Source organism: Pinus tabuliformis, chromosome 2_2 (genome assembly GCF_031772625.1).
Source record: "Pinus tabuliformis cultivar Carrire ecotype Pingquan chromosome 2_2, CPIR1, whole genome shotgun sequence".
NCBI classification, from domain to species: Eukaryota; Viridiplantae; Streptophyta; class Pinopsida; order Pinales; family Pinaceae; genus Pinus; species Pinus tabuliformis.
In genome coordinates, this window is record NC_142300.1 from 802,304,514 (window position 1) to 802,319,478 (window position 14,965).

Consider the following 14,965-nt stretch of genomic DNA (forward strand, 5'->3'; position numbering starts at 1 on the left):
TTGGCCATGCTCATCCTAGGGGGCATATGTGAACAATTCCCCTTCCGCTCTCCAAGTTCTTGGAGCTGTATGGGTTGTTGTGCTGTGGCTCCCTAGCTCGTCCTGGTCCCCCTCGTGCCCCTCCAGATGATACTAGCGACAGGGTTTCTTTCTGTGTGAAAGCTGGGTTGGTAATCGAGTTGTGTTTTGGGTTTGCCTGAATGATGGCCATGGGTCGTTTGTAGGGCGGCTGATTTTCATCTTCTCTCTATCCCCACTCGGTAGCGCATGAGCGGTAATGTTGGCCATGCTCGTCATAGGAGGCATATGTGAAGAATTCCCCCTTCTGCTCTCCAAGTTCTTGGATCTGTATGGGCTGTTGTGGTGTGGCTCCCTTGCTCGTCCTGGTCGCCCTCGTGCCACTCCAGTTGATACCAGCAACATGTTTTCTTTCCGTGTGAAATGTGGGTTGGTAATCGAGTTGTGTTTTCGGGTTTGCCTAAATGATGGCCATGGGTCGTTTGTCAGGCTCCTGATTTTCATCTTCTCTCCATCCCCACTCGGTAGCGCATGAGCGGTAATGTTAGCCATGCTCGCCCTGGGAGGCATATGTGAACAATTCCCCTTCCGCTCTCCAAGTTCTTGGAGCTGTATGGGATGTTGTGGTGTGGCTCCCTGGCTCATCCTGGTCCCCTCGTGCCCCTCGAGATGATACCAGCGACAGGTTTTCTTTCCGTGTGAAAGGTGGGTTGGTAATCGAGTTGTGTTTTCGCGTTTCCCTGAACGATGGCCATGGGTTGTTTTTAGGGCAGCCGATTTTTATATTCTCTCCATCCCCACTCGGTAGCGCATGAGCAGTAATGTTGGCCATGCTCATCCTAGGAGGCATATGTGAACAATTCCCCTTCCGCTCTTTAAGTTCTTGGAGTAGTATGGGCTATTGTGGTGTGGCTCCCTAGCTCATCTTGGTCCCCTCGTGGCCCTCTAGATGATACCAGTGACAGGTTTTCTTTCCGTGTGAAAGGTGGGTTGGTAATCGAGTTGTGTTTTCGCGTTTTCCTGAACAATGGCCATGGGTTGTTTGTAGGGCGGCCGATTTTCATCTTCTCTCCATCCCCACTCAGTAGTGCATGAGCGGTAGTGTTGGCCATGCTCATCTAGGGAGGCATATGTGAACAATTCCCCTTCCTTTCTCCGAGTTCTGGGAGCTGTATGGGCTATTGTGGTGTGGCTCCCTCACTCGTCCTGGTCCCTTCGTGCCCCTCTAGATGATACCAGTGACAGGTTTTCTTTCCGTGTGAAAGGTGGGTTGGTAATCGAGTTGTGTTTTCGTGTTTGCTTGAATGATGGCCTTGGGTCATTTGTGGGGCGGCCGATTTTCATCTTCTCTCCATCACCACTCGGTAGCGCATGAGCGGTAATATTGCCCATGCTCGTCCTAGGAAGCATATGTGAACAATTCCCCTTCCGCTCTCCAAGTTCTTGGAGTTGTATGGGTTGTTTCGGTGTGGCTCCCTAGCTCGTCCTTGTCCCCTCGTGCCCCTCTAGATGATACCAGCGATAGGTTTTCTTTTTGTGTGAAAGGTGGGTTGGTAATCGAGTTGTGTTTTCATGTTTGCCTGAACAATGGCCTTGGGTCATTTGTAGGGCGATCGATTCTCATCTTCTCTCCATCCCCACTCGGTAGCGCATGAGCAGTAATGTTGGCCACGCTGGTCCTGGGAGGCATATGTGAAAAATTTCCCTTCCGCTCTCCGAGTTCTTGGAGTTGTATGGGATGTTGTGGTGTGGGTCCCTAGCTCGTCCTGGTCCCCCTCGTGCCCTATCCAGATGATACCAGCGACAACTTTTCTTTCCATGTGAAAGGTTGGTTGTTAATCGAGTAGTGTTTTCGCGTTTTCGTGAATGATGGCCTTGGGTCATTTGTAGGGTGGCCGATTTTCATCTTCTCTCCATCCCCACTCGGTAGCACATGAGCAGTAATGTTGCCCATGCTCGTCCCCAGAGGCATATGTGGACAATTGCTCTCTAATTTCTTAGAGCTGTGGGCTCTGTTGTGGTTTGGCTCCCTGGCTCATCTTGGTCCCCTTGTCCCCCTCTAGATGATACCAGTGACAGGTTTTCTTTCCGTTTGAAAGTTGGGTTGGTAATCGAGCTGTGTTTTCGCGTTTTCCTGAACGATGGCCTTGGGTCATTTGTAGGGTGTAGGATTTTCATCATCTATCCATCCCCACTCGATAGCGCATGAGCGGTAATGTTGGCCATGCCCATCCCTCTTTCCCATCCCAAGATAAGAATGTTGAAATTTTTCTCGGCGCTCCTTTGAGACTTTGTTGCTGCGGTCCCAAATGGAAGCCCCAAAACTCTGTCGTGCCTAAGTCGCTATCGTGCCCATCGGTTGTTGCGAATAGAGAATTTTGATTGGGCTGGGCAGCCATTTGTGGCTCCATTGAAATTGGCTCCTCGTTATATTGTTCACCTCCTCCCTATTTGGTGCGGAGGGTTTTTATTTTCGTGTGAAAGGTGGGTTGGTAATTGAGTTGCTTTTCGCGTTTGCCTCAAGAATGGCCTTGGGTCATTTGTAGGGTGTCCGATTTTCATCTTCTCTCCATACCCACTCGGTAGCGCATGAGCGGTAATGTTGGCCATGCTTGTCCTCGGAGGCATATGTGAACAATTCCCCTTCTGCTCCAAGTTTTGCGAGTTGTATGGGTGGTTGTGGTGTGGCTCCTTGTGATGGCTAACCTCTTCATTGTTCGGCTATTTATGGTGTAGGTGTCTTGTGCTTGTACTCTTTTCGTGTTGGCATTGTCGGTTGAGATGCATACATTTAAGAGGGACGTGGAAGGGTTTTGGTTGTAAACCACCTACCCTCCCTCTTGCTTGCTTTTTCCGTTGGGCGATGTGAGGCGCTATTCTCCTTATTGTAAAGTCAAGGGTTGGCATTCCTTTCAAAGTGCACATCATTCGTGGTTGTGTTGGCTTTGAGGTTTTGATAGATGTGTTGGCCGATATGTTTGATCGAGGGGTTGGATTTTCCCTTGAATCTTGCGTGCGTGGTAGGCTTTTTCGGTTGGTAATGTTAAGTCACAACGTTTATGGGCATTTATTGTTTCAATTGTGTGTATGTGCTCCTGGTCCAATGGGGAGGAGGCTTGCTATGTCGATGGTGGGGGCTATCTGGAAGAAGAATTTCGAGGTGGAACGCTTCGACCTCCCTCCTTTGCGTGGAGGTGGCCGTAGGGGAAAAGTATTCATCGTCCAGTTGGTAAAGTTGTGGGAAATCTCCTAGGTTGCCTGTACGTAGGGTGCGGCGGGTGCGGAGCTGCCCGATCCCTCCTCCTGTTTGGATATGTTCTTGTATTGTGTAGCGAGCCTCTTGATTTGAATTTATTTCCTTCCTTTGCCTTCGCATCGTGGTTGCCACAGGCGGTCAAGTGATCGAGGTCCACCATTGCTGCTGTCCGGGTGGACTCCTAGGTGGCCTCGGTGCGTGGCGTGGAGGGTCGGGGGGCACATTTCTAAGAGAGGTTGTGGGCTTGGTTGGTCTTGTTGTTTTGTTTCCTTCCATTTCCTTTGCATTGAGGCTACCGCAGGCGATCATGCAATCGAGGTCCATCGTTGCTGTTGTCCGGGTGGACTCCTAGGTGGCCTCTCTGCAGGGAGGGGAGGGTTGGGGGGCACTTGTTGTTTCAATTGTGTATGCGCTCGTGGTCCAATGGGGAGGAGGGTTGCTACTATAGTCATCGATGATGGGGGCTATTTAGAAGAAGGATTTCGAGGTGGAACACTTTGACCTCCCTCCTTTGCGTGGAGGTGGCTGTAGGGGAAAATTATTCATCGTCCGGTCGGTAAAGCTGTGGGAAATCTCCTAGTTTGCCTGTACGTAGGGTGCGTGGGGTGCGGAGCTGCCCGATCCCTCCTCCTGTTTGGATATGTGTTCTTGTATTGTGCGGCGACCCTCTTGATTTGCATTTATTTCCTTCCCTTGCCTTCGCATCATGGTCACCATAGGCGGTCAAGTGATCGAGGTCCACCGTTGCTGTTGTCACGGGTGGACTCCTGGGTGGCCTTGGTGCGTGGCGTGGAGGGTCAGGGGCATTTCTAAGAGAGGTTGTGGGCTCGGTTGGTCTTGTTGTTTTGTTTCCTTCCATTTCCTTTACATTGAGGTTGTCGCAGGCGGTCATGCGATCGAGGTCCATCGTTGTTGATGCTCGGGTGGACTCCTAGGTGGCCTCTCTACGGGGAGGTTTTGGGGGCACTTGTTGTTTCAATTGTGTATGTGCTCGTGGTCCAACGGGGAGGAGGCTTGCTACTATAGTCATTGATGGTGGAGGCTATCTGGAAGAAGGATTTCGAGGTGGAACACTTTGACCTCCCTCCTTTGCTTGGAGGTGGTCGTAGGGGAAAATTATTCATCGTCCGGTCGGTAAAGCTATGGGAAATCCCCTAGGTTGCCTGTACGTAGGGTGCATGGGGTGCGGAGCTGCCCGATCCCTCCTCCTGTTTGGATATGTGTTCTTGTATTGTGTAGCGACCCTCTTGATTTTCATTTATTTCCTTCCTTTGCCTTAGCATCGTGGTTGCCACATGCGGTCAAGTGATCGAGGTCCACCATTGTTGCTGTCGCAGGTGGACTCCTAGGTGGCCTCGGTGTGTGGCGTGGAGGGTCGGGGAGGATTTCTAAAAGAGGTTGTGGGCTCGGTTGGTCTTGTTTTATTTCCTTCCGTTTCCTATCTGCATTGAGGCTGTCACAGGCGATCACGCAATTGAGGTCCATCGTTGCTGCTGTCCAAGTGGACTCCTAGGTGGCCCCTGTGTGGGGAGGGGTGGGTTGGGGGGAATTTATGAGGGAGGTTGCGGGCTTTGTTTGTCTTGTATGATTTCCTTCCCTTGCCTTTGTTTCGAGGCTGCCGTAGGCGATCATCCGATCGAGGTCCACTGTTTATGATGTCCGGGTGGACTCTTAAGTGGCATCGGTGCGGGCGCGGGGAGGTTTGCATGGCCTCTCTATGATAGGATTTGTGTGGTCGGTCATCCTCTTTTTAATTTCCTTCCTTTTCCTACACATCGAGGCTATCGTAGGTAGTTGGGAGATCGAGGTCCATCGTTGCTGCTGTCCGGGTGGATTCCTAGGTGGCCTCGGTGCCGAGCGGGGAGGGTTGTGGCTCATTTATAATATAGAGGTTGCCTGGTTGGTAGTTCTCCATTTGTTTCCTTTGCATCGAGGCTACTGCAGGCAATCGGGTGATCGAGGTCCACCGTTGCTGCTGTCCGGGTGGACTCCTAGGTGGCCTCCGTGCGGGGCGTGGAGGCCTTTGGAGTCATCATTTCTAAGGGAGTGGGTGAGTGATCGCTCATTTTCTTGTTGGTTGGGCTGTGGCTACAAACTAAGGAGTGGCCCTGGTGTGTTATGGCTTGGCAGGTCTGCCAATTTGTTCGCCATGTCCTTGGCATGTTGCGTGTGCTTCCTTCTTGGGATGCAAGAGGTGCAAGGCATAAAAGTTTTACATGATATTTTGACATCTCTTTGACTTGATGGGTGTTCAGGTTGGCTCTCGGTAAGAGAGTGCCCGGAATGCCCTTTGAAGTGGGAGTGTAAGGACCTCAGGTGCAGGCGCGTGGGCGGACACGCTCTGCACGACGCTGCAACGTTTCTCCGAGCCGCTTGCGAGGAAACCTGCGACACTTGGAAAAAAATGCGATGGATGAACAATGGTTTATACACGGTTGCTGGTTTACGATGAAGGGTTGGCCGACATACCATGGTGGGTAAGGCTGACTTAAAAACAAACATTCAAGGGTGCGTATGTGCGATTGTGGGCGGTCGGCTGGGCAGCCAACCCACATGTGATGGAGTCGATATATGTGCGTGCAATGGAGTTCATTTCAACCAACGAAGTTCACACTTCATCTTCGCTCTTGGAGGAGAGCTGCTAGTGCACAGTTTTAAGAGGAGGTAAGCACATATCTCATGCGCTCCTCTTTGGTGAGTCGCACTTGGTGAGAGCGCTCTTGGTGAGAGGTGGATGCGTTGGGCAAGACGTGCCCGGGTGTATTGTGCAGAGGCGTTTGTGCGACGACTTGGCGTGGGTGTCTTGGCGACTCGGGTGAGCGCCCGCCCACTGTGCAAGTGTGCACGAAGGTGAAACGGAGGTTGGAACCGAAGGTCGTTGAGTTGGGCAGGCGGTACTACGTGTTGTGCACACGATTTGGGCATTTGTCAAGAGTTGGCAAGCGGGACTGCGTGTGGGCAAGGATACACGGTTTGGGCGTTTGTGACCAAACAAAGAGCGAACCCGCGAAGACGTGCGATGAGGTGAACGACGGGTTGGAGAGTCATGTGGCGACCGTGCGGAGGTGCCGATGAGCTGGGAAACCAAGTTTGCCGAAGTTGTGAAAATTTGGCTAAGTGTAAATTTTTGGTTTCCCAAGGACTTAGTCTGTACATTGTAAAAATGATGATTATATAATATATTGATTCGGGCAGACTCACGTTACGGGGAGTTGCCCCTCCCCTTTATACTATTGCAATTGTTGTTGTTCTTGTTATAATTGCTATGGATAATGAATGAGTATGGGCTTCATTGGTATAAAGGATAAATGTATGTTTACTTGGTTGTGAAACACAAGCTAAGAAATGTTAAAGTGAAAGTAGGCGTAGTCCATGAACATAAGTATTGGTGAAAAGAAAGTGTTCGGTGGTGCTGCACCTCGCTATAAGCAGTTGGAAGACTACCGTAGGTGTAGGGGCGTGACAGGGAGGGTGCTACGTGGTTGATCCTGCCAGTAGTCATATGCTTGTCTCAAAGTGTTATGAAACCAGCTCACAAAAAGATAGAAAAGAGAGACCCACGCCTTAGAATTCAGCCTCTTCGAGGGGGAAACCTCCTTTACATTACATAAATGAACAATTCTTGGATGATACAAATGAAAATACCTCCTTTCTATATATAGGAGTCTAAGTGGTCCCAATACAATCAAAGCCTACATAACAATAATATTGTAGGGCACAACAGTAACAATGGTGGGCTTCTATGTGGCATAATATTAACAATATGGGCACTACATGGGTACATCAATATAATAAGTGGGTTATACTAATAACAATAAGGGGTTACACTAGTAGTATAGGGGCCTAACATGCCCCTCTCCTTCAAAAAGCGTTGTCCTCAACGCTTGAGTAGTTCTTGATGCTTCTATATAAAATTCTTGTCCTCCCATGTGGAATATTCAGCGGGTAAGTTCTTCCACTTGATGAGATACTCTGAAATTGATCGATTTCGTAGCTGTCGGGTTCTTGTTTCTGTGACTGCTCCAGGTTCCAATATGATTTTTCCTTCCTCTTCAATTTCTGGCAATATTGCTTGAATTGGGATCTTTTGCAACTTTTGAATAAGTGGCCATACTTCTTCGTTCTTCTTCCATTCATCCGTTTCTTCGTTTATCCAATTTGGTTGGATAATATAAATAGCACAAAACAATGCTTCCACATCCTCATCCTTGAAGCGTCTTCCCATTCGGTAAGGTCGCCATTTTTTAAGTGCATGTAGTATTGCCAACATTTCCTTCTCATAAATAGCTTGCTTGAGATGTAGCAGTAAAAATACCCAATCACTCACATCAAAACATTTTTCACTACGATGTTGATCTACCTGTTGTTTCATTTGATTTTGCACCGAAGTGGTGTTATCCTTTAAAAGTTGGAGAACTTGCTGTTGATGCTCGATATGATCTTTCTCTACTTGAACCTTTTTCTTCTTGATATGTCCTTCTATCTTTTGAGGAGTGGTAATTTCTTCCAGTCCTTTACAAGATATGGTCGGATTCATTTCTTGATGCTCGATGTGATATTTCACTTCTTGAACATTTTTCTTCTTGATGTGTCCTTCTATCTTGATAGTTTGAGGAGTGGTAATTTCATCCATTGAATTACAAGATATGGTTGGATTCATTTCTTCTTTCTCGATGTGATCTTTCACGTCTTGCACCTTTTTCTTCTTGATATGTCCTTCTATCTTGAGTGTTTGAGGAGTGGTAATTCTTGCCAATTCTTTACAAGATATGGTCTGATTCATTTCTTCTTTCTCTGGGGTGGTGTCCTGACGTATATCCTCTTCTTTTGATGTTTCTTGATCCTTTTCTTCCTCCTCTTCATATTCTATGTAAAATAATTTCTTCTCAGCACACCTATGCCCTTTAGTGCATTTTCTATCACAATTGTAACAAAGCCCTTTTTCTCTTTTTTCTTCCAATTGTTGTGGTGTAGCCCTTGTAGGTTGTGGAAGGCTGTGAGAAACAACACTTCCATCTTTATAGTTGTGAGGGCTATGCTTCCTGGTTTCCATAATTTTGCTTTCCATTATGTCACAAAGCCCTTTTACTCTTTCCAATTGTTGTGGTGTTGCTCTAAAGAAGGTGTTGCTCTTTATATCCTCATAATGTGCTATCATTTCCTCCGTGAAAATTGACCACGTAACAAGTTTCTTACGAGAACAAAGCCCTTTGTACCATAAAAATTGATCTGTTTCTAAATATGAAGATGCAATACATACCTTTTGTAACAGTTGTACACCATGTATATCAAAATATTGCTCCATCTGAAGTATCCAATTTACCGGATCCTTGCCATCAAACTTCCTCATCTTGCTTTTTCTTGATTTTAGGAGCTTTACCTTGAAACGAATGTAACTATGTAGTTTCGGATATTTAAGTTCTGAACTTGTGACCTGTAGTAGCCCTCTGTGTCCTCTTTCCAATGCCACAAGTCTGATCCAAATTGGATTCTCCAAGAAAAAGTTATGCACAATCTCCTGCAGTGACCTGATTATAGACTAGTTCAGTAGAGCGAACTTGTATCAAGTTTCACGTGTCACTGTTTCAACCTTTGACTCTGAAAAATATATAAACAGAAACTACAGTCCGTCCTCTTTTTGTACCTTCTTACGAAATTTCAATCTGATGCTCACAAAGAAAGTTATGACGATTTTCCCCAGGTCACCTATTTTGAGTGTAATTCAGGAGTCTGCAAAAGACCAACTTCCGCAGATCATATCTCTGAAAATATCGCGCGAAAAGATCTGAAATTCAGACCCAAAGTTTAGAGCCAATTCTTCTCAAATGGGTTGTTTTTGTGACTTCTGAAACGTTACAGAAAAAAAGTTATAGCGAAAATGCCACGATGGCCTGTTTGGAGCAGCGAAACCCTAGAATCCAAAGCTCTGATACCAAATGTTATGAAACCAGCTCACAAAAAGATAGAAAAGAGAGACCCATGCCTTAGAATTCAGCCTCTTCGAGGGGGCAACCTCCTTTACATTACATAAATGAACAATTCTTGGATGATACAAATGAAAATACCTCCTTTCTATATATAGGAGTCTAAGTGGTCCCAATACAATCAAAGCCTACATAACAATAATATTGTAGGGCACAACAGTAACAATGGTGGGCTTCTATGTGGCATAATAGTAACAATATGGGCACTACATGGGTACATCAATATAATAAGTGGGTTATACTAATAACAATAAGGGGTTACACTAGTAGTATAGGGGCCTAACACAAAGATTAAGCCATGCATGTCTAAGTATGAACTAATTCAGACTGTGAAACTGCAGATGGCTCATTAAATCAGTTATAGTTTTTTTGATGGTACCATACTACTCGGATAACCATCATAATTCTAGAGCTAATACGTGCACCAAGTCCTGAATCTTTGGAAGGGATGCATTTTTAAGATAAATGGTCAGCGTGGGCTTGCCCGCATCTCCGGTGAATCATGATAACTCGACAGATCGTACAGCCCTTGTGCTAGCGATGCTTCATTCAAATTTCTGCTCTATCAACTTTCGATGGTAGGATAGAGGCCTACCATGGTGGTGACGGGTGATGAAGAATTAGGGTTCGATTCCAGAGAGGGAGCCTGAGAAACGGCTACCACATCCAAGGAAGGCAGTAGGCGCGCAAATTACCCAATCCTGACATGGGGAGGTAGTGACAATAAATAAAAATACTGGGCTCATCGATTCTGGTAACTGGAATGAGTACAATCTAAATCCCTTAACGAGGATCCATTGGAGGGCAAGTTTGGTGCCAGCAGCCACGGTAATTCCAACTCCAATAGCGTATATTTAAGTTGTTGCAGTTAAAAAGATCGTAGTTGGATCTTGGGTCATAAGGGTCAGTCCGCCTACTCGATGTGCACCTGCCCTTCCATCCCTTTTGTTGGCGGCGTGCTCCTGGCCTTAATTAGTTGGGTCGCGGTTCTGGTGCTATTACTTTGAAAAAATTAGAGTGCTCAAAGCAAGCTTATGCTCTGAATACATTAGCATGGAATAACGTGATAGGAGTCTGGTCCTATTGTGTTGGCCTTCGAGACCAGAGTAATGATTAATAGGGACTGTCGGGGGCATTCATATTTCATTGTCAGAGGTCAAATTCTTGGATTTATGAAAGACGGACCACTGTGAAAGAATTTGCCAAGGATGTTTTCATTAATAAAGAACGAAATTTGGGGGCTCGAAGATGATCAGATACTATCCTAGTCTCAACCATAAATGATGCTGACCAGGGATCGACAAATGTTGCTCTAAGGACTCCGCCAGCACCTTCTGAGAAATCAGAGTGTTTGGGTTCCAAGGGGAGTATGGTTGCAAGGCTGAAACTTAAAGGTATTAACGGAAGGGCACCACCAGGAGTGGAGCCTACGGCTTAATTTGACTCAACACGGGGAAACTTACCAGGTCCAGACATAGTAAGGGTTGACAGATTGAGAGCTCTTTCTTGATTCTATGGTGGTGGTGCATGGTCGTTCTTAGTTGGTGGCGCGATTTGTCTGGTTAATTCTGATAATGAACGAGACCTCAGCTTGCTAACTAGCTACGCAGAGGTTCCCCTTCGTGGCCAGCTTATTAGAGGGGCTGGCCGTTTAGGACATGGAAGTTTGAGGCAATAACAAGTCTGTGATTCCCTTAAATGTTTTGGGCCACACGCACGCTACACTGATGCAGCCAACGAGTTTTTATTCCTGGTTCGAGAGGATAGGGAAATATTTTCAAATTGCATCATGATGGGGATAGACCATTGCAATTATTGGTCTTCAACGAGGAATTCCTAGTAAGTGCGTGCCATCAACTCATGTTGACTACGTCCCTGCCCTTTGTACACACCGCCCGTCGCTCCTACCGATTGAATGATCCGGTGAAGTGTTCGGATTGCGTCAACGATGGTGGTTCGCTGCCATCGACGTCGTGAGAAGTTCATTGAACCTTATCATTTAGAGGAAGGAGAAGTCATAACAAGGTTACCGTAGGTGAACCTGTGGTAGGATCATTGATAGCAGGGGTTTTCTTTTTTGGTTTGGGTTGGTTGGGTTTCGATTGCAATGTGGGATTTGTGGTGCGTCTGTAGGGGAGCGGGTTTGGTGTTTGGCGGGAACATTGTTGGTTGCTTTTCTCAAGGTAACGCTTGTTTTTTCGTGTGTGCTTGCAAGCCATAATTGTTCTTGTCCCACCCATCCTTTGTTTTTCTTCCCCCCAATGTGTTTCTGCAGGCGGTCCAGAAGCTTGTTTCTTGGGAGCCCTTCCGACGATCTGTTTGGCCGGGCATGGTTTCTGCAGAGTTGAGGTGCTCGGTAAATACGATGGATAAATTTGGACTCATTCATAGTGGCGGTGCTCGGTCTTTTGTTCGTTGGAAGGCATGGGCCAAGGGTGTGGGATTCCATAGTTGGTTCTCTCGAAAAGGCGGCGACGGTTGATGTGTTGCTTGGGTGAGCTTTTTCGTTGGTGGTTGGGTGGAGGGAGTGGTTGTGCGTGCGCCTGGTAGCTCAAACCTTCTGTGAGGGGAAATTGTCGGGGTGTGGTCAGTATGGGATGGATGAAGAGCGGTTCAACCTGTTGGGTTGGACACCCTAGTCCCTCCCGACTATTCCTCGACATGCCCTCGTGGAAGGGTTGGGTGTCGAGGTAATGAAAAACCCATCCCTCGGTCTAAGCTCCATCGAGATCGCAATTTTCCCCTCTGACTGGCATGAGGGTGGCAATCTTATCTCGTGCCTCTGCTATCGAGGGAATTCCTCGTCCTCTCGTGACCCACTCCCCTTCTAAGGGAAAAAGAAGTAGCGGGTTGTGTCATTGTTCCTCCCTCTGGATTGTGGGTTTTTTGTGCGACTTGCATCATTTCTTTGTTTCATGGTGTGCTCTTTGCGAACGTCCCTCTCTCTAGTGGCCTTGAACCATCGATGTATTTGTGCCCCGCGGCTTTCTCCAGTGTTGAGTGTCGGCCCATGACAACTCCTCTTTGGAGTTTGATTCTTTGACCCCCGTTGACTCTCTCGCTGGAAAGGTTGTTGGGTATTTTGTACACAGAGGGGTGCAATGGCAGGGTGGGTTTGTGTTATTGGTAGCAGTCTATTTGTCGTTTGAATCCTTGTGCCACTGGGTTGGGGGGCTGTTTTCCTCTCAGTGATGTGCTCCAAACACTGGTCTCATCGTGGCTCTTGTCTTTTCTATTGGTCAATTTTAGGTTGTGATTTATTTGCTTGGTTGTTTGCTATGTTGTAAAGCTAGAAAGGGTGTTGTTCTGAATGCATGTGGGAGGGTGTGAAGAGGTGGGACGCTTTTTTGATTGGGTGCCTTGTTTGATTTCTTTTTGGTTAGCGGACATCTACTCAGGGTGCTATTGAGCTTCTCTCTTTTCTCGGGATCTTTGTTTCTTTGGTGTTGTTTTCTTCCATTCTTCCTTTTGCCCCTAGATTTACGGAGGATAGGTGGGATTGTTGTGGATTGGTGTTCTGGAAGGATGAAAAGCAGTGGGAGTTCCCAGGGTGGCCACCCTAGTCCTTCTCGATCACCGTCCCCTACAGTTCCCCCCTTTTTTTCTGAAGGCGCGGGGTTTGGGAAGCTTGTTCTCTATTTGAGCCTCCCCTGGTGAGCCGGTAGCCACGTTTGATATCTCTTGCTTTCTTGTTGTTTTCTTCCCTTCTTTCTTTTGGCCCTTTGGCTTTACGGAGAAAAGGTGGGATTGTTATGGATTGGTGTTTAGGAAGGACGAAAAGCAGTGCGAGTTTCGAGGGTGGCCACCCTAGTCATTCTCGATTGCCGTCCCCGGCAGTTCCCCCCCTTTTTGCGAAGGCACGGGGGTAGGGAAGCTTGTTCTTTGTTTGAGCCTCCCCCTGTGAGCCGTTAGACGTGTTTGATATCTTTCTTTCTTTCATGTTGTTTTCTTCCCTTCTTCCTTTCGTCCCCTAGCTTTACGGGGAAAAGGTGGGATTGTTGTGGATTGGTGTTCGGGAAGGACGAAAAGCAGTGCGAGTTCCTAGGGTGGCCACTCTAGTCCTTCTCGATCACTGTCCCCTGTAGTTCCCCCCTTTTATGAAGGCACGAGGTTGGAAAATCTTATTCTCTGTTTGAAGCCTTCTCTTGTGAGCCGGTAGCCACGGTTGATATATCCCTTTCTCTCTTGTTGTTTTCTTCCCTTCTTCCTCGTGGCCCCTAGCATTACAGATAAAACGTGGGATTGTTGTGGATTGGTGTTCCGGAAGGACGAAACGTAGTGCGAGCTCCCGGGGTGGCCACCCTAGTCCTTCTCGATCGTCGTCCCCTCCAATTCCCCATTTTTGCCGAAGGCACGGGGCTTGGGAGGCTTGTGCTTTGTTTTCTACCCTTTTCTTCCTTTTGGTCCCTAGCTTTACGGAGAAAAGGGGGAATTTTTGTGGGCTAGTGTCGGGGAAGGGCTAAAAGCAGTGCGAGCTCCGGGGTGGCTACCCTAGTCCTTCTCGATTGTTGTTCCATGCATTTTCCCCCTTTTTGCGAGTGCGTGGGGCTGGGGGAGATTGTCCTCTATTCAAGCCTCTCCCTGTGAGGGGGTTAGACACCTTTGTTTCTCTTTCTCTCATGTGTTTTTCCTCCTTTTGCCCCTTGGCCTTCATTTGTTGTGGGGGGTGCCCCTATTCAGTTTTGTGGCTGATTTTTCAATAATACGTGGAAACGACTCTCGACAACGGATATCTCGGCTCTTGTTACGATGAAGAACGTAGCAAAATCCCATGAATCATTGAGTTTTTGAATGCAATTTGTGCCCAAGGCCTCAGCCGAGGGCACGTTTGTCTAGGCGTCGCATCCCATTCAAACGCGCTCCATCCAATATGCTAGGGAGTAGCAGAGCTATTTGTCTGTGCCCCATGCGGTGCGGTCGGCTGAAATACCTCAAGCGATGTTTCGTGGCGTGCGTCAGTGAGCGGTGATCTTGTCCCCTTGGATGGGCAGTCGGCGTTAGCTGATGCAGGCATTGTGTGGCGTCGCTCAAACTTGCTTTGTTCTCTCTTGTCCTCCCATGGGGTATGGCGGATTTAGCTCCAACTTTGCGACCTCAGCTCAGGTGAGAACACCCACTGAGTTTAAGCATATAATTAAGTGGAGGAAAAGAAACTTACAAGGATTCCCCTAGTAGTGGCGAGTGAACCAAGAAGAGCCCAGCATGAAAATCGGGTGGCAGCATCACCTGAATTGTAGTTTGTAGAAGCATCCTCAGTGGTGGACCTGGGCCAAGTCCCTTGGAAGGGGGCGCCTGAGAGGGTGACAGCCCCGTCGGCCCGGGACCCTGCTGCATCACGAGGCATTGTCGGCGAGTTGGGTTGTTTGGGAATGCAGCCCTAATTGGGTGGTAAATTCTGTCCAAGGCTAAATACGGGCGAGAGACTAATAGCGAACAAGTACCGCGAGGGAAAGATGAAAAGGACTTTGAAAAGAGAATTAAAGAGTGCTTGAAATTGCTGGGAGGGAAGCGGATGGAGGCTGTCGATGCGTCTCGGTCGGATGTGGAACTGCTCAGGCTGGTCCGCCACTCGACTTGAGGTGCAAACCAACACAGGCTGCTGCATCGTCACAAGCGCGAGTGGATTACTGCCTGTCGGTTTGCTGCTGCAGTGGTCGAGGAACGAAGTGTGTGCCCTTGTGGCGAGCCGTGTGCACCTGCGCGCTCG

At 47.8% G+C, this 14,965-nt stretch overlaps 1 non-coding gene and 2 pseudogenes across 1 annotated transcript in view; all 3 read left to right on the top strand.

The window, feature by feature from the left end:
* Positions 1 to 9,518: 9,518 nt before the first annotated feature.
* LOC149195275 (18S ribosomal RNA) lies at positions 9,519 to 11,316 on the top strand (annotated as a pseudogene).
* Positions 11,317 to 13,972: 2,656 nt separating this feature from the next.
* Positions 13,973 to 14,100, top strand: LOC149195276 (5.8S ribosomal RNA; annotated as a pseudogene; the record flags this gene model as incomplete).
* A 247-nt stretch (positions 14,101 to 14,347) lies between these two features.
* Positions 14,348 to 14,965, top strand: part of LOC149195277 (25S ribosomal RNA) — a 3,374-nt gene continuing 2,756 nt past the window's right edge. The window contains exon 1 of the ribosomal RNA XR_016255526.1: positions 14,348 to 14,965. This exon is cut by the window's right edge and continues 2,756 nt beyond it. This is a non-coding gene — a ribosomal RNA (25S ribosomal RNA).